Raw genomic sequence first — 18,962 nt, forward strand, 5'->3', positions numbered from 1 at the left:
AGCGCACTTTTTTTGAAAATAATTCACTTTTTTTAATTAAAAAATAAGACAACAATAAATTTGGCCCAATTTTTTTATATATTGTGAAAGATAATGTTACGCCGAGTAAAATGATACCCAACATGTCACGCTTTAAAATTGCGCCCGCTCGTGGCATGGCGTCAAACTTTTACCCTTAAAAATCTCGATAGGCGACGTTTAAAAAATTCTATAGGTTGCATTTTTTGAGCTACAGAGTAGCTCTATGGCTATAATTATTGCTCTTGCTCTAACGATCGCGGCGATACCTCACTTGTATGATTTGAACACCGTTTTCATATGCGGGCGCTGCTCGCGCGCAGAATCGAACGCATACGCGAGTAGCTTCTGCGCGCGAGCTCGTCGGGACAGGGCGGTTTTAAAAAACATTTTTTGGGGTTTTCTTATTTCTTTTTATTGATTTTATTATTTTTTACACTGAAATAAAAAAAAATAAAAAAATGATCACTTTTATTTCTATTACAAGGAATGTAAACATCCCTTGTAATAGAAAAAAGCATGACAGGTCCTCTTAAATATGAGATCTGGGGTCAAAAAGACCTCAGATCTCATATTTAGACTTAAATGCAAGAAAAAAAAAAAAAAAAGGAAAATTTGTCATTTAAAAAAATGACAACAAAAAAATTGTCTCTTTAAGAGGCTGGGCGGGACTGACGTTTTGACGTCACTTCCGCCCAGCAGAGCTATGAGGACGGGTGGGGGCCATCTTGCCCTCACTCAAGTCCTCGCTCTCCAGGCGGCAGCATCCGATCTCCTCCGCCGCTACCGACGGCTACGGTAAGCGGCGGAGGGCGCGGAAAAGCGGCGGGAGGGGGGGGCCCCTCTCCCGCCACCGATAACGGCAATCTCGCGGCAAATCCGCCGTGGAGACCGCCGTTATCGTTTACACGGCCGCCCACAGAAAATATGGATACCTCAGTTGTGGCAGCGGCTGCTGCCGTTACTGAGATATCCATATTTAAATAGAGGACGTACATTTACAATACGCGGGTCTTTAAGTGGTTAAGTTAAAAAAAATATATATATATGTTCAACTCCCTCCCAGCCTCATGAGCCTGATCTCTATCCAGTGCTGTGCCCTAGAGCAGCAGCTCTGCTCTCCCTCATGATTGGCAATGGAGTCAGAAGCAGGAACCATTGTCTCCTGCTGCTGTTAATCAAATCCAGTGATGAGGATGTGGAAGGTGAGGTGGGCGTGTTTGAGCTGCACTGTGCATTTAAAAAGACCCACATAGCCCATCTCAGGATCAAGTCTGTGTGTGTGCCACCTTCGGAAGCAGCTTCCTATGGTGGCACACTGAGAAGCTGATAGTATTAGTGGGGGACCGAAGAAGAGGAGTATCAGGGCACCTCTGTGCAAAACCATTGCACAGAGCAGGCAAATATGATATGTTTGTTATTAAAAAAAATAACCTTTACAATCATTGTTACAGGGCGATGTTGGAAATATGAGGCGTGTCTCAATGAAAACTAATATTTCTGGGTTTTACAGGTCACAGAGTGTTACAAGGTAGGTTAGTATATGGAGATGAGGGAATATTTAAATGTTTAAGTAGTTTTACAAAATCACAACAGCTGTACACTGACACTGGAAATAAATGTATATAATATTAAAATACAAAATGGCTTTTATAGCAATTATATATAAGGACCAGTGAAATCTGTATTTTTAGTGGCTGCATAGAATGTTTTAAAAAAACATGGGAAAATCCCCCTTGAGACATTTATCGTTGTTATAAGTGTCCTCATTGGAATATTTACCCTCTATTTCTGTTTTACTGAAAAAAGTTAAATTTTTTATTTCACAACATTGCCAGTCCCAAGGACAATAATAACTAAGACAATTAGAGAGGGTTATTCTCTCTAGTGGGATCACAGTCAGCAAAAAAAATCTACATTCCATCCAAATAAAAACATAGCTTTAGCGGTACTTTAAATATTTCAATCTGGCTGCTACAATAATAATGTCATCTGGGTCAGATCCTTTCTCAGCAGAATCTCTCTCTTGCTTTGTTTTAGTAAGACAAATTATAAAAGGCATGGGTCATTGAAATGTCTGCACAGTCTACACCAATGTTTTACAACCCAACCTCTAAGAAAGAGTCTGCGAACCATAAATGAAGACATAACTTTGAATGATCAGGATAGAAGTCAAATATCATTCTGTTTTATAACCAGAAAGCAAATCAAGGAAAAAATTGTTCACCAATATAAAAGTAGCTTGCAAATCAATTCCAAAGGATCCTATGCTTCCTATGCCGGAAAACACATTTGATTTATATTTCTGAAACCTCCATTCTCTGACAAAAAAACAGTGGCGCTTTCTGAGTATGCTCAATGCAGTCACATAAAAGGCAAGTTTGTTCAAGCATCACCTTCATTAATCAGCCTTTTAGCCCAAACTGAAATGTTTTCTTTGCACGTATGTGTTCATTGTAACATGCAGAATGGCTGGTCTTTTCATAAAATATCTCCCACTAACATTTTCCACTACTACCCTCTACTGCAATTTGTTTAAAAATCTTTGTTTTAACAAGTCATTATGTTAATGTTTAAAAATCTCCTCAAAATTCAACGACATTCATACAAACATGCACAGACACACACACACACACACACACACACACACACACACACACTAGTACTGTTGCTGCTGTGGTATAATAGCACCCCTAGGCAAATCTTTGGAAGGCTTCTGTTTTTTCTTATACGTTATCACTGTTGGCCTCCCTGTTTAGTTGATTCCTGATGATTCTGCTATTGTAGCACTATAATGCTGCCACTAGTGTATAAAGCAGTTTACTGAGTGTTCTCTTGGCAAAAATTCCATTATTGGTTACATATAAAATGACACCTTGTTGCATATTATTTAAGTATAGTCCATTGAAACAATTATATTACTATTTCAGGAGCAAATATATGTCCATTCTGTTATTTAAACCATTTAGTACTCTTGTGTTAAGTGTGTGTATCGACCACACTTCACATGGGAGCAGAATACAATGTGAGTCTCCCCTTCTTAATAGCCTCTTAACCTTTACAATGCCCCCAAAAAATAGAACAAATTAAGATTCCCTTTGTGAATTTCCCTGAAATCTTTAGAGACATTAGCTAGGTTTTTGGGACTTATATGACTGGTGTCATTAAAATGCTCCAATACCCTCACCTTAAAGGTTCACTAAAGGAATTTTTTTTTTTGCTGAAATTACTGTTTACAGGGTATAGAGACATAAAAGTTAACTGATTCCTTTTAAAAATGATTACAAATAGATACAAATCAATCATATAATGCGCCTGTAGGTTAGTTTCACTTTTAAACTGTTTTCATGTTCCTGTGAACTAGAGAGACACACAGAACAAAAACAAACACATCCAGGGCAGTGTTTTGTTTTTAAAATGAATCTGATTGGTTCTGTTAAGTTTTAGACACACAGTAATGACAATTTGGACCTACAGTGAAAAGCTCCCAGTATGATGGTTATAAGGAAAAAGACAACCAGGAAGTGTGGAGATCAGAGCAGAATTACAGCCACTTCAAAGCAAAAACGAACAATAAGGACATGAAACCAGGACTGCAGTAAGGTAAAGGAAGCTATTTAGCTAAAAAAAAATTCCTTTAGTGATCCTTTAAGAGGATGTATAGTGCATCCAACGTACTGTATATTACAAATGTTACATTAAATTACAAATAAAACCAATTTTTGAAATTCATGTGCATGGACTTGTTCTGTAATATTAAATATATTTTGCTACTCACCCAAGTAACTTCCCCAATTTTAATGAGCATCGAAAACATACCCCAGCATTTTAAGCCAAATGTGGAAACTCAGTCATTGTAATACAATCACTTTGAAATGTGTCATGGCCGATACTGTCCAAAAACATAGCAGTGATAAAGTATGTGAAACCATCCTCATTTACATGTGTTAACTGTTCAAGTTACATCCCTGAAAGTGTGAATTGTTTTCAAATTGGAGACATTAAAAGAGTCCAGGAACTGACAGGCCACACTCCAGAAATATCACCACATTAAAAGCATTATTTCAAAATCTTGCTAGCTGTAGATGCCTTCTTTGAGCATACTACTCTGCTCTAAAACATTTCACCCCAAAACAGGCTTAATCTTAAAGATATGTGCACTTGAGAGCAGTATTTTTCAGGATTTTCCACTAAATGTTAAAACAGTAATACATGTGAGAGATAGATGGTGTCAAAAGCCCTTATCCATGTTTGGGGATGGTTGTTACAGTATGACATAGATTGTTTTATGCATACCAGTTGCCCAAAACTTGGACCTCACTTTTTCTTTTCCCAGGAGCTGAACGCTAAGCAAATATAAATTACACAAATTAACACAACTTTGTATTCAATAATACATCATTACATTAGCCTCTGAGTTCCCTGTATAGCAGAGTAGGAGTATGACACAAAAAAAGTACAGGAAGCCAATATGTACATGTGCTGAAAAGAGGCATGTTGATAGGCAAAGACATCAGAGTGACAGAAAGATGACTTTGTCACTATTTTGTTTCTTCTTTCACTGTCTAGTCAAAGGCTGGTGTTTCCAGGATGATGGTTTAATGATGCTGGTCATCTGACTGAGGAGGACATGTAGTTGGAAAAAATACTGCATGGAAAAATATCAAAATCGAAGGCAACTATTGCAGCAAAAGCCGGTTGTATTTTTGTGGTTGCTTTGTCTCCCTACTGTATAGGTCATTACATTGGTTTCTTTACATGTGTTTGGGTGTTTAATGGGGACATATTAGGCATGAAATATTTAGAAAACTCATACATTTTCACCTTTCTTAAAAACGCAAAAAACAAAAATCCTATAAAAGGTCATGATGCAAGACTATTGTAAATTAACAGATAATCATGATGTAAACAACATATTAAAAAACCATATCGGGCAGATATTGGAGATGATTTTAGTTCCAGATCAATTGCTTGCAGTTTACCCATGTTAGAAAGTGATTGACACGTTTAGTCAGTGGTTAAATATTTGTAAATTAATTACAAAATCTCTATAATCCATATATCAGTAATAAGGAGTTGCCTGCCTATCCTCTGAGAATTACAAAGATACAAGTTTTTTTTTTTTTTTTTTTTTAAATCTCTGCCATAGATGACATTCTTCACTGCATATATTTGCATGCAATTAAAACAAAGCAGGACTGGAACAGAGGGTCACTTGTAAACATGTGTAATTTTCATTGAGCCTCTATCAAAATCTTTCTGTGTACACAAAGAAAGGGAAAGGAAACACAAGGGACTTTTGTCAAGGACATTTTTTCTGGTTTTCTGTCTGGGAGGCGGCCAATGTAAGCATTTGCAAATTGACACAGGGAGTTGATTTCTAAACAAGAACGGGTTTCCACCTTTGTGGTCATAGTTCAGATTTAGAGAACACATTTTCTACTTAGCTTGAAAGAGGTGCAATTTTGATGGCTTTTGCAAGAACCTAAATATTCTATATTATTTTCTTATAAATGTTAATACTTATTAAAGATTTATTTTTGTAACCAAGGCCCACTTGAGTTATATGACCTACAGGATGCTAAAATGGTAGACACATAAACAAGTCACTACAGTGAAGCATCTATTTAAAGTGGAACATCATCCAAAAGGGGAAGTTAAGCTCTTCCTCCCCCCTCCTTTGACATTTTTAACACATAATATATTTTGGGGGGAGTGGGTACATGGTTTTGACAGGTATCCACTCCCTTTTCCTTCCTTCCTGACCGCATCCTTCTGGGACATGCCACAGGTCCCAGAAGGCTGCAGAACCAATCACAAATCAGTTTGCACATGAGCAGTGGTCAGCAGGCTTTGAAGCCGCAAAGAGTCACAGGCAGCTGCCCACAGTCAAGGTGAGCACAGAGCCTGATCCTGGGACCGGTTAGTGTATGCTTAATAAAAGTCATAAACTCTTAATTTTTAATATTTGACTGAAGAACCACTTTAAGGACACAATCATAACTCCTTTGCAAAAATAATTTGATCACCAATTTTAAGAAATTGTTTAACAATTATTAATTATTATTTAATAACTTATCATAGTTAAAGGGGTTGTAAAGTCTCCAGGTTCTTCACCTTAATGCATTCTATGCATTAAGGTGAAAAACTTTCTGCGCTGCCCCCAGAGACCCCCTTCCTTTTTCTTACCTGAGCCCGATCTGTTCCAGTATTGTGCATAAACCCAGCAACAGCCGCTGTCTCCATCCTCATTGGATAGATTGATAGCAGAAAGAGCCATTGGCTCCCACCGCTGTCAATCAAATCCAGTGACACGGGATAAGTGAGAGGGCCAAGTCCTGCTGTCTGTGTCAATGGACACAGCAGCTGGACTTGTGAGCGTGCCTGCATAGGTGTCCCCAGGGTAAGCGGCTCACCCCGAATAAGAGGAGGTGCCAGGAGCGCCGTCGGGGCACCCCAAAAAAGAGGATCAGGGCTGCTCTATGCAAAACCCTTGCACGCTCTGTGCAAGGGTTTTGCATAGACAATGGTATAGGTATGACAATGTTTGTTATTTAAAAAAAAAAAAACTTTACAATCAGTTTTAGACATGCCCTAATCACATCAACAGAAATAGAAATTGATTACAAATGGTCTGCTTATAGAGATTTTATGATTCCAGGGGGCAAAAAGGCTTTATATCATCATTGTATCCCATCATATAGCAATATTTGGTTCAAGCCACAATTACAAACCACCTCTTAAAAGCCAAAGAAAACTTTCACCAAGATATACAAATGTTAGAGGAGGAACACTGGGATAAAATATGGCAGAAACATCAGTTAGGGGCATATTTATAAAGCAGTAAATTTGACATTCAACAATCATTTACCATACTTCAAGTCAGTTTTTCTGCTGTATGTGTTTTCAATAACAGTTGAATAATTCATCAGTGAATGTTTGGTGAAAGTCACAATTATTGCTTTATAAATATGCCTCTTATTGTCCTCTGCTATCAATACCAAAATAATATAATTTATATCATGCATAGGGTATATCTCACACCAATAAGAGTTTACAAAATGGGATGACATTTTTGTTGCCAGTTGTAACAGATGTGATGCTTTTAAGACTTTTAGCATATGATAATAGAATGTTCTAAATTGACACAATTCTGGTCACAAATACAATCGCATCTGTCACTGAACTACCTACTGTATTTTTAAAGGACCCAAAGCTCCACCTGTTAGGGGTATTGAAGGATGAATTAGGGGGTCATTATAAATGTATTTTCTTAAGAGAATGTTTGCTCACAGCCAGCAAAACCATAGCCATACAGTGGATACAAACAGAGCCTCCCACTTACATGGAAGGGTATGCTTAACCATTCTGGGGGTATTCCCGAATCTGGCTCGGGGTGGAAATCCAGTACCATAAGCGGTAACCCCGAGCCAGACTTGGGATTGCATCGCAGTTTCCAGGCGGAGATTACTTACCTTGTCCCCTGGATCCTGCGATGTCTCCCCGATGTGTGATCAAGCTGTCTCCTCGCTCGATTCACACAGTGCCCGTGTGCCGCCGAGCTCCGTTCCCTGCGACGTTACGACGCATGGGGCGGAGATCGGCGCCAAATAAAAAAAAATTAAAACACAGTACACATACAGTATACTGTAATCTTACAGATTACAGTACTGTATAAAATATATACACATCCCCTTTGTCCCTAGTGGTCTGCCCAGTGACCTGCATGCACTTTTATATAATAAAGGCTGTTCTTTCTGCCTGGAAACTGTAGATTGTCCATAGCGACCAAAAAATGTCCCTGTATGTCAAAAGTGGTTTTAGACCAGCTAAAAAACAGCGATAATAAATTAGAATCACTTGCAGAATTGAGCGATAGTGATTTGTGGAGAAATTCATCATCAAACACTAAAAGTAATAATTTTTATTATTATTATATTATTATTTGTTATAATTATTTATAGTTATTTATTATATTATAATTTATGATTTTGTGTTTCAAACTTTATCATACCTAGGATGTCTACTAGACTCTTGTTTGGACAGATTTAAGTGAGTTTTTCCTAAGAATTGCAGGCCTACAATATAAAACGCCAAATTTCCATGCAAAATAATGGTACCGCTGTCAGCACCTAAAATCTGAATGAATCATACCGCCTGGGAGATTAATTATACAACATATGAATAGATTATGTGTAAAAAAAAAAAATAGAGAGATTATCCTGAAAAAAAAATGGAGACGCAAGAATATCATAACACACAAATAGATTTATTGAACATAGCAACATTGTAAACTGGCATCCTAGACACCTAAAATGTCTCAATAAAAGGCTTACACAACATTCATCTGAGATTGACATGTTTTTCTTATTCTATTGTAAAAATATGTAAATACTGAGTGAAAGTTGTGTAAATCTTGAGCAGAATTATTAAATAGCCCACTTTAAGCATCTAGGGGCAACTGTACAAAGAAAACTTCTCCCGCCGTTTTTTTTTTTATTTTTTTATTTCTTATTTACATTACTACTGAGCTTTATGCTTCAAATTGCCTTGTCAATGTAAGGAAATCCAATTAAATGAGCAAATACATATTTTTTAACAAATTATTACAATGATTTAAGAGCTACTTTAAAAAATGGTTGCTTAAGTCAAACTGTACTAGTTCTCTTCAGGTGTATATTAATGCCTAGGGATACAGCATCTACTGCTATTAAAGTATCTGATTGTGTTTTAAACATCATTTAGCAAAAATGAAATAATTTTAATAGGTCCAGCTTAGAGGAAAGAGAAGAAAGTTTGTTGCAGTCTCACTTTTTGAGTCAACCAAATGTTCTACTTAACAGAGGGGGATCTATTGTTAGGTATGACTGAAACAAGAGACCAGGCTTGAGGCTGCAGTTGGCTATATCTAAGAATTGCATGTGTAGTGCTTTCCATTGAAAACTATTAGCTGAAGTATTACTGTTCCAGCAGCAAAAAATGCCCATTAGTTCTAACAAATGTTGCCTTTGTGAATATTGGTTTAATCTCTGCTTAAGTATTTATATATCTAGATATACAAATGACTGGTTATGCACATGTGATATTCCATGTGTCTTGCCCTATATTTATACTGACCTTCACTCAAAAGTGAAGTACTGCTTATTTCCCTCTACCCTTAGCACATTTGAGAAAACATTTTCTTAATTGGAAACATTAATAAACCCAACAGAAGAAAAACATAAAAGTGAGCCTACGCTTTTCTCATAAAATAGCATGATAACATTGAAGCAGGTACAGTACATGCAGTACAGTATTGATTAACTTATCTTCCTTGACCTCCTATGCCACCCTAATCTTCTTTCAGAACAACCACAAACTCCTGTGTAAGAGTTGACTTCCCAGAGGAACTTGCATATGGCTATGCATGTGTAGTGTTACCCCTGCAGAAAACAATGGTTTAATCAGGCCCTCTGCTTCTGTTTTACTAGTATATCTTCCTTTGCAATTTAATGGGTATACAAGAATTGGATTCTATGAGAACAGCAGAATGTATTGGCAAGTTAAAGTCAACTAACATAAACATAAAGCATAATAATTAAAACACAACCAGGTACACAGAGTTTCTTGCAGTGATATTAAATCCCATAATATACTGTGACTCCAACAGCATAAACTAGAAATGTACTTGTAAGATTCAGCCACAACAAGTGACACAAATTAATGAACAAATCTGGGTATGGGTTAGACATGTGCATTTTTTTAGTTTAGTTTTGATACGTTCATCTAGTTATTTTGTTTAGTTAAATTTGGTTGATTTGTTCAATTCGTTTTCAAAATTTGTTTTCGGAATTCGTATTCAGAATTTTCAAATTTTCTTTGAATTTACTGTTTTTTTCAATCTGAAATGATCAAATTGATAACATTTTAGAATCAGTCTAAATTAAATTGTTATATTGTTTTCTGTTTGAATGCAGCAAAGTGAACAAGCAAAAGAAAGATCTTCATCAAATGATTACAATGGGGGTTATTTACGAAAAGCAAATCCACTTTGCACTGAAAGTACACTTTCAAGTGCAGTCACTTTAGATCTGAGTGGGACATGCAAGTAAAATAAAAACCAACATTTTAGCTTGCACAATTGGATGATAAAATCAGCAGAGCTTCCCCTCATTTTAGATCTTCCCCTCAGATCTACGACTGCACTTCCAAGTGCACTTTCAGTGCACTTGTAGTGCAAAGTGGATTTGCCTTTCATAAATAACCCCCACTGACTCTTTAAATCACGTTTGGCTTAAAAAAAACAGCATTATTTTGAAATAGTACTCTAATAACACACACACAGGCTTTGATTTCAGCAATAAGTTCAATGTAAAATTTTATTACAATTTCAGTAGAATTTCATTACGTTATTCGTAGCATTCGGAAAAATTTGTTATTCGGGTATTCGTATATATCCGATTCTCCAAATAACAAAAAAATTGTCTGAATATTAATTCAAAATTAAACTAACCGCACATGTCTAGTATGGGCTAAGTCACTTGGGAGCTCTCACAATAAATGAGTCAAGGCCAAATGCAGGTCTACCCTCCGGATAAGTAACCTAAATATAGTCCTCAGCATTACTCTTCTGCTGGATAAGTTGGGGCCCTTGAAGTTATTGGTGTGTGTGAATGAGATATGTCTGTAGTGTGAGTAGTTATAATCCTTCATCCCTAAGGTTGAGGGGCCCACTTTTGATGTACTATAACTGTCTGTCTGGCAGGAAAGATAATGTAGACCGTGTCAGTGGGACGTAATACATTGCTCCTGCAATAGGCCTGATCAGGCAATGAGGATCACATTTTGGTAGATTAGGTTAGCACCCGAGTAGTCGACACTGCAGATTTGGTCTAGCTTAGTCAATTCAGGATACCACTGTGCTCAGCATATAATCAACCTGCTGGCTCCTTCTTCCCCAGTAAGTCATCAATAATTCTTCTCTCTTCAGGTCAGCTCTCCAGGATATGGCTATCTCTAAGGCCCCGTACTCACGACCAAACATGTCTGCTGAAACTGGTCCGCGGACCAGTTTCAGCGGACATGTTCGTTCGTGTGTAGGCAGCAACGTACAGGATTCCAGCAAACAATCGTCGGCCAGACCGTTTTCCAACGAACAACTGTTTCCTGGTCTTGCTTTAAAACAGTCTGCTGGAATCGTGTCCGTCAGACATGTTCGGTTGTCTGTACACAAAAGCAGCGTACAAAAACCCAGCGCATGCTCAGTCCAAATGAGGAGACGGGAGCGCTCGTTCAGGTAAAACTCGCGTTTGTTTGGGATATGGCACATTCGTCATTACAAACCTTTTATTCTAGCAAGAGAACAATGTCTTAAAAAGGCGCACTAAACCACATTTTCTTGCCTCGTTTTATTAATTCTTCTCTTGCTAGAATAACCCCGTTCTCTTGCTGATGCAATTTTAATAGAGTTGTCCCATACTGAAATGTCACATTTCTTGCTTGTGATGTAATCCTTTAATAATGTTTTCTATGCCAGACGTGTGTTTTGGTTGGTGGTCCTCCATAATTTATAGTAGTCATTTTTGTAAAGGAATGTGCATATTTTCTTTTTTTTTTGTTGTTTCTAGTTATGTCACCATTTAAAATAGTTTTTTTTTACATGTTTTTTTTTTTTTTTTTTTTTTTTTTTTTTTTTTTTGTGTTTCATTAGAGAATATTAAACCATGTTGGCACACCAAATGTCCCCCCCCCCAAGGAGTGTGTCCTTTGTAAATTACCCATTGTATATTTATTAAAGGTTTGCTGCCTAATAATCCCCACAGTATAACAAACAATAGACATGTTTTCAAATGAAAGCAAAAAGCCTTTTATTCAGGCAAATGTCATCACAAAAAATAAAAAGAACGGCAGCACTAGAATAGATAGCAAACTATATGCAAACTTGCATTTCCAACATGGTGAAGGATAAACTTCCAAGCCTCAGGAGCCAAACACAAAAATATGAAGCAGCAGCACACAAACAAAGGAACCCAAACTGTGGTAGTACAAACAAGATGTCCTTTATGTGGAAGGAAATGGAAGGCAGAAAATCAACGTTTCCTCCTCTTTCCAGCCTTCCCTCCAGGCAGCCTTCCAGCGGATCTAACACGGGGTCTTGCAGGTGGGGTCGATGTGGCAGCAGGAGGATGGTGTTCCGCAAGCCGGGCCGGGTCACATAGCCCAGTCTCTGGGGTCAGCAGGCCCCTCTGCATCCACCAAAGGACCTGGTTCATCAGGGCCTTTGCCAGTCTTCTCTGGTCCTCCTCCCCTTCATTTAAATCATGGGCCAATGAGGCACTGAAGGCCTCTGTGGGGTTGAGGGGGGCCCTCATGATGGCGCTTGCCTCCTGGATCATGCGGAGGCTTGCCTCCTCCACAGGCCTCAACTGCCTCCTTCGGCCTGATGGCCTCACCTGGGGGGGAGAAGACTGGCTGGTGGTGGTTCTCCTGGCCGGGGGGACCTGCTGCAGGCCACTGGGCCCAGCCTCCTCCTGGCTGCCACTGACCCCGGCCTCCTCCTGGCTGCCACTGACCCCGGCCTCCTCCTGGCTGCCACTGACCCCGGCCTCCTCCTGGCTGACAGACACCTGAGGATCTGCCACCTCCTGGCTGATCTCTTCTTCCTGTGTGGAAAAAAAAGGACATTTTTTACAATTTCGCTAAATAAAACCACACTCATTTTCATGTTTTTCGTTTAGTATTTTCTGTTCATTATTACTTGAATACACTCTACTTCTGACCCCTGCAGTTGTCATCTCTGACACCTATTTGTCTGAACACCTTTTTTTTTGCTTTTTCCCAGCTTGGCTTTTTTTTTACAATATCTAATCATTAATCCACCAAGAATTATTTACGCAAGAAATATAGAGGAAACTACTATACCTCCTCATCGAAGGGTGGCAGATCTGCATCTCTGTCAGCCAGGCCCTCTTCCTCCGACTCTGCAGGGCTGTGGTCATCTGGGGAAGGTCCGCTGGAAGGTAGCATGGAGGAAAGGTTGGAAGAAAGACTCGACATCGTTTTCCTGCCTTCCATTTCGTCCCGCAAAAAAGCCATCTGTTTATAATACCACAGTTTGGGTTCCTTTGCTTGTCTTGCTGCTGCTCCTGATTTTTTGCTTTTATTAGCTTTGTATGCTCTCCTGTATGTGCTTCTGAGGTTGGCAAGTTTATCCTTCACCATGTTGGCAGTGCATCCTGGCACCCAAGTTTGCATATAGTTTGCTAGCTCTTCTAGTGCTGCCGCTCGTACCTCTTTATTGCAATATAATGCGTGTTTGGAATTCCACAGGATGGGCGTCTCCTGATATTTTTGGAGTAAGGCCTCTATAGCTTCCTTGGTTTGTAGGAGGTCCATTGAATTTTTTGAAAAATTATATTTCTTTTTGAGTCTAGATTCCAAAAACATAAACCACAGAAAAATAAATATTCAAAAGGATCAGCGTTGACCTTGATCTAATATGTGTCTTCAAATTTATTACCTATATCTAATTACAAACACAGTCTCTCTTGTTTAAACAATGATTGGCAGCTCGGCCGCATTGCTTGTACCAAACATTGATTTGCTAGATGCAGAGCCATTGTTAACATTGCTGTAAATATTTTTAATATAGAAAACTAAACAATGCTTACAAATGACAGTATTCATCTAGGCACTCTTTCATGTGTAAATCTCATGCCCCTGACAATGGATGACATAAAAGACACTTCCTAATGACCTCTGTACAACCAACACTTGAACAATACTTTGCCTGATCTGAATACACCATTCAAAAACTTGTCAATGAGGTACAGCATTGTTCACATCTCTATTTTGTGAGGTGTCCAAAAGCATTTGGATACCAAAATAACATTGTGGTACCCCATAGACAGAATAGCTTAAAAAGGGTGCAACCAACAGCCCAAACCCCCATCCCACGTGTCTACATTTTCAAGGCCTCTGCTGATCACATTTTTAATTTCCTTACCTTCCTGTCTCTCGCTCCTCGTTTCTCACGCTCGCCTAATTACCGCGTAAGATGCGTAATCACGGCGTGCACCTTTTAAACACTCCGCGTATTTATTAAACCCCGCCCTCGTCACCTTTGCGAGGCCCCTAATCAATGAGTTTAGGAAATATGGCGTTAACTGTGTATGTTCTGTATGCGCTCGAAGATTCTCCGCGTAACCGACGTAAACACGTTGTTTGCATTCTCTACACTCCGCGTATGTATTAAACGCCGCCCTCTTCTCCGCCCATGGCGTAAGAATTCATCTTTTCCACGCCCATAATCTCTGTGGGAAAGGAAAGATGGCGATGTCACACGAGCGGGCACGATGCTCTCATGCCACAAGTGAAGGGACAGAGGCAGGGACGTCCCGATCAAGGCAAAGAAGATATAAAGCCACTAATATGCGGTTCCAGGAAATGGTGGAGTTAGTTTACATCATGCGAAAGAAGGACTATGATGGTGAATTAGGGCCATACAAGACCCCTAACCGCCGAAAGGCACATATTATGGACAAGGTGGCGAGGAGAATGCAGAGGCTGTTTGGGATCACCAGGTCCAAGGAACAGCTGAGGAAACGATGGTCAGACTTAAAATTGAGGGAGCCACATCAGATGAAGAAAATACTTAAAATTCTGCGTAAAAGTAAGTAAATATATATTGGGGTTGGGGGGGGGGGGGGGGGTGATTGTCTGCAATAATGTGTTGCCATGTATATTTCACCATCTGCCTCCTTGGCCTGCTTGTAATTTTAAAGACATGTTGTCATTTATTTTTTATGACCTAAATACCAACATATTTACAAATAGTGTTCTTAGTAAACAACGTAACATCACATAGTTTCTCAGAAAGGCTCGGTTATTCCAGGAACAACACACCTGGACATGGCTCACTGGCCAAAAACTTTGTTTGTAAACATTGTGTAAAAGCTACTTCTAGAAAATAAAATTATGAGAATGGGAAAGGCAAACAGGATTCATTCTAAAAACAGTGGTAATAAAGCAGATGTTTTCACATCTGCAATGCAGAGCACCTGTGTCTCCCCAAATCAAAAATGGGTTTTGGTAGGGTCTCCCAGAAATACAGTTTAGGGGGGACATCCATGTGTGTCACTTTGCTAAAAAGGGGCAGGATCAGAGCTTGCCATATAGAAGTAATTGCAAAATGTAGGTTTGGTGAAAGATAAAAGTAACTAAATGAAAGCATCTTCTAAGCAATGTGTGCGATTTATGCTCTCCAATATCTGTGTGCTGATGAGTCTACATTTTTTTTGGTTTATTTCAGGGGAAAGAAGTCGCCAGCATTTGGAGGAGGCAGAGAGGGCCAGACAAGGCCAAAATCTGCCATCTCAACATGTGGAGGAGGAGGAGGATGTGGAAGGAGAAGAGGATGTGGAAGGAGAAGAGGATGTGGAAGGAGAAGAGGATGTGGAAGGAGAGGAGGAAGGAAGAAAGGAGGAAGGAAGAGAGGAGGAAGAAGTAATTTTGGACTTAGAAGTTATAGCAGATGAAGGGCAAGTGGCGGAAGAACAATTTGGCGAATTGAAAGAAGGTGGATTGATGGATGAAGGAGGAGTCCAAGATGATGGGGAAGTGGTGGAAGAAGGAGGAGTGATAGAAGATGATGGGGAGGTGGTGGAAGAAGGAGGAGTGATAGAAGATGTCGAAGAGGTGGAAAGGAGAAGCCCATCAGGTCAGTGTCACCCTAGCTTGATTCAAAAAAACATATGTAGATAGGCCTCATCGAAAAATAATGTTGTAAATGCCATTTTTTTTTTTTTTTTTAGGGGAGGAGGATGGTGTGCCAATATTTTCACGTGCAAGTGCTGCTATAATTATTCAGCAGGTAATGGAGTGCAGCACTGAAATGCACAATATGCGTGAAAGGATGGTTGTCATGGAAGAGAATTTAACAAATGTCCTTTTGGAATGCTGCACGGAAATGGACAATATGCGGCAAAGAATGATGGTCATCGAATCTAATTTTAAAAACATTATTGACATGATGGGCCGTGTCAAAGACTGAAACACCCCCCGCCCATCCCCCGCCCCCACAAACATTTTTACAGTTTTAATAATGAATACGCCAAAATTTGAAGATACACACACAGTGTGCCAACATGTGCTATCTGCCATCACAGAATATCTAATGTCTGTGCTTTGTGGGTCCAACCCCCTCCTCCATCCTCAAGTAGTTGAGAGGAAGGGTTTGCTCCCACAGAACACAGACATTGATCACCCATGATGTCAGATAGCACATGTGGCCATTTGTCTGTTGAACCAATGACATTTGGCGAGTTTGCACTGAATGTGTGTATCTTCCAATTTTGGCGTGTTCCAGTGTGAAAGCACACCATGACTGACTGCTGTTGTGAGTTTTTATATTTTTGGAATTGGATTTTGTTACTTTTTGACCATGTTGAACATTTTGGGATACTATAAAGTTTAGACCATAAAGAATAAACAACGCCAAAAAATTTAAAATATATATATATAGAATTATAAATCTCTCTAATCACTGAATTTAGTGAAGTAGAGATTTGACTCCAAAATCTCACCTAAAAATTTACTTTTTGAAAAACACACCAAAAACAAAAAAAATGGTTAAAAAATTATTGTTTTTTGTGCATAAAAAATATGCCCAAAAAAAAAAATTAAGGCGGTAAACACCCCACCAAAAATAGTCTATATATATATATATATATGTAAACAATAAATCTAACTATATTTGATAAAAAAAAATGTGAACTTGTTAATAAATGTATAATCTGCATAATATTTTTGGTTGAATTACCTGAAAAAAAAAAAAATAATAAAAACATTTTGTAGACTCCTAAGTACAAAAGCAGGGAGTAATGAAAAAAATATAAAATAATTTTTGGGGTCATGAACAAGCAAAAATTAAAATACTTGACCTCAAAATTTACAAATGGAGTTGCTTCTTATTTCTAGACTCAATACCCTGTTTGTAGATGAGTGAATACTGTGCAAAATGTGGTTAGTTACTAAAAGTGGAGAAATCAATTATGCATTACAATTGAAGAAGTTAGTTAGAGAACCAGGAAGACAGAGAAAAAGAGAAAAAGCATTAATGACAAACAACTGTATAAAGTCCAATGGTCTAATTATTTATTATTTTTGAGAATATTCCTTTCTTTGGGGGCCGAATTAGAAAGAAATATGATCTGGCATAGCAATGGCCCCCCGACCCATGAAGTACTCAACATATTTGTCGCGTACCTCACGAGCTGATTGGGGGGCCAAGCCAGCGCGACCAGTGTCCAGCCCGGGAAGGGGATCTGAGGGTAGTCTTGCCTCAGAACCGATGTCGGGTAGGTACGTCTGGGAGTGCCTGCGTAAAAAGTTGTGCAAAATGCAGCAGGCAAATACAACGGTGTCCAATTTATATTCCGCCAGATGTATCGATGTCCTGAACAGGCGGAACCGGTTGGTGAGTATCCCAAAGGCATTCTCGACTACCCTCCGAGCCCTGGCCAACCGAAAATTAAACACACTCCTCTCTGAGGTGAGGGTCCTCTGGGGAAAAGGCCGCATGAGGTGAGGACCAAGCCCGAAAGCCTCGTCCGCTAGGAACACAAACGGAAGTCCTTCCACATTATCTTCATCTGGTGGCAATGCCAGACCACCAGCTTTGAGACGATCATAGAAATCAGTCCGTGCGAACACTCCCCCATCAGACATCCGGCCGTTCTTCCCCACGTCCACATATAGAAACTCATACTGTGCCGACACCACCGCCATCAACACAATACTATGATAACCCTTGTAATTATAATAGTAGGACCCCGAGCGGGGTGGGGGCACAATGCGGACGTGTTTCCCATCTATTGCTCCACCGCAGTTTGGAAAATCCCACCGCTGGGCAAATTGGGAAGCCACAGACTGCCATTCCTGTGGTGTGGAGGGTAGCTGTGGGGACAAACAAAAAAAGAGATTTAGTACTTTGTAACAAAAACATCCTACAAGCATCCTTGTGACAGTTCACAGTATTAAAATTGCATTAGAAAAATGTGCATGGAGAATTTGGGAAATGAAATATATAGGGCCACTTCATTAAGAGACTCCACAGCCCTCTGATGGGGACAATACAAGTTTGAAGGGGGGGGACACAAAAAACAAAAAGTCCTGTTTTAAAAAATGGCAAGGTGGGTTTGTCCCTAGGATAGCATGCTGGACAGGTTAATATTGGGTAAGGGACAAATATGCAGGTAGGTCAAGAAAAAAACATGTAAAAGCTGATATCAACATGCATAGGGAGAAAAGGTAACGTTAGTTAAACACACAGCATATCTGGGAAAATAAAAATAAAGTTAGTTGGCCACATTATTACAGCCAGGAAACTTACCTTAATATACTCCTCATGCATAACTTTGATGATGGCAGCACACGTGTCCGGTATGATGACCCCAAGCGCCTGCGGAGAGATGCCTGTCGAGAACTTGAGGTCCTGCAGGCTCCTCCCAGTCGCCAGGTACCGCAACGTGGCAATAAGCCTCTGCTCGGCCGTGATGGCTTGGCGCATCACAGTGTCCTGCCTCGTGATATAGGGGGACAGAAGTTCCAGCAGACTGTTGAATACGGGGTCCGTCATGCGGAGAAAATTCCTAAAGTCATTAGGATTATTCTCCTGGAGTTCCCTAAGCAGAGGCATATGTGAGAACTGGTCACGCTGGCGCAACCAATTCTTGGTCCAGAAACGCCTCCGCCCCCTGTTTCTGGCCAAAGTACTGGACAAATGAACATATCCAGCAGCCATCCCATAAACAGCACCAACTCGCGAAAATTGACGCTGCTGCTCCATCATGGCTTCAAACCGGCCGGCTGGTCAGTCAAGAACACACTGAAACAGAAAGCACTCGCAAATCCAGCACTACCTGCGACAAACGCGTGACAAACAGATACGAGCGCACAGGATGCAA

The 18,962-nt window shown here is 39.6% G+C and overlaps 1 protein-coding gene across 1 annotated transcript in view; it reads left to right on the top strand.

The window, feature by feature from the left end:
- GRIK3 (glutamate ionotropic receptor kainate type subunit 3) overlaps positions 1-18,962 on the top strand; it is a 710,309-nt gene that overhangs the window by 103,219 nt on the left and 588,128 nt on the right. The gene's annotated exons all lie outside the window — the stretch shown is intronic.

The sequence above is a fragment of the Rana temporaria genome, chromosome 2 (genome assembly GCF_905171775.1).
Source record: "Rana temporaria chromosome 2, aRanTem1.1, whole genome shotgun sequence".
Taxonomy (NCBI): domain Eukaryota; kingdom Metazoa; phylum Chordata; class Amphibia; order Anura; family Ranidae; genus Rana; species Rana temporaria.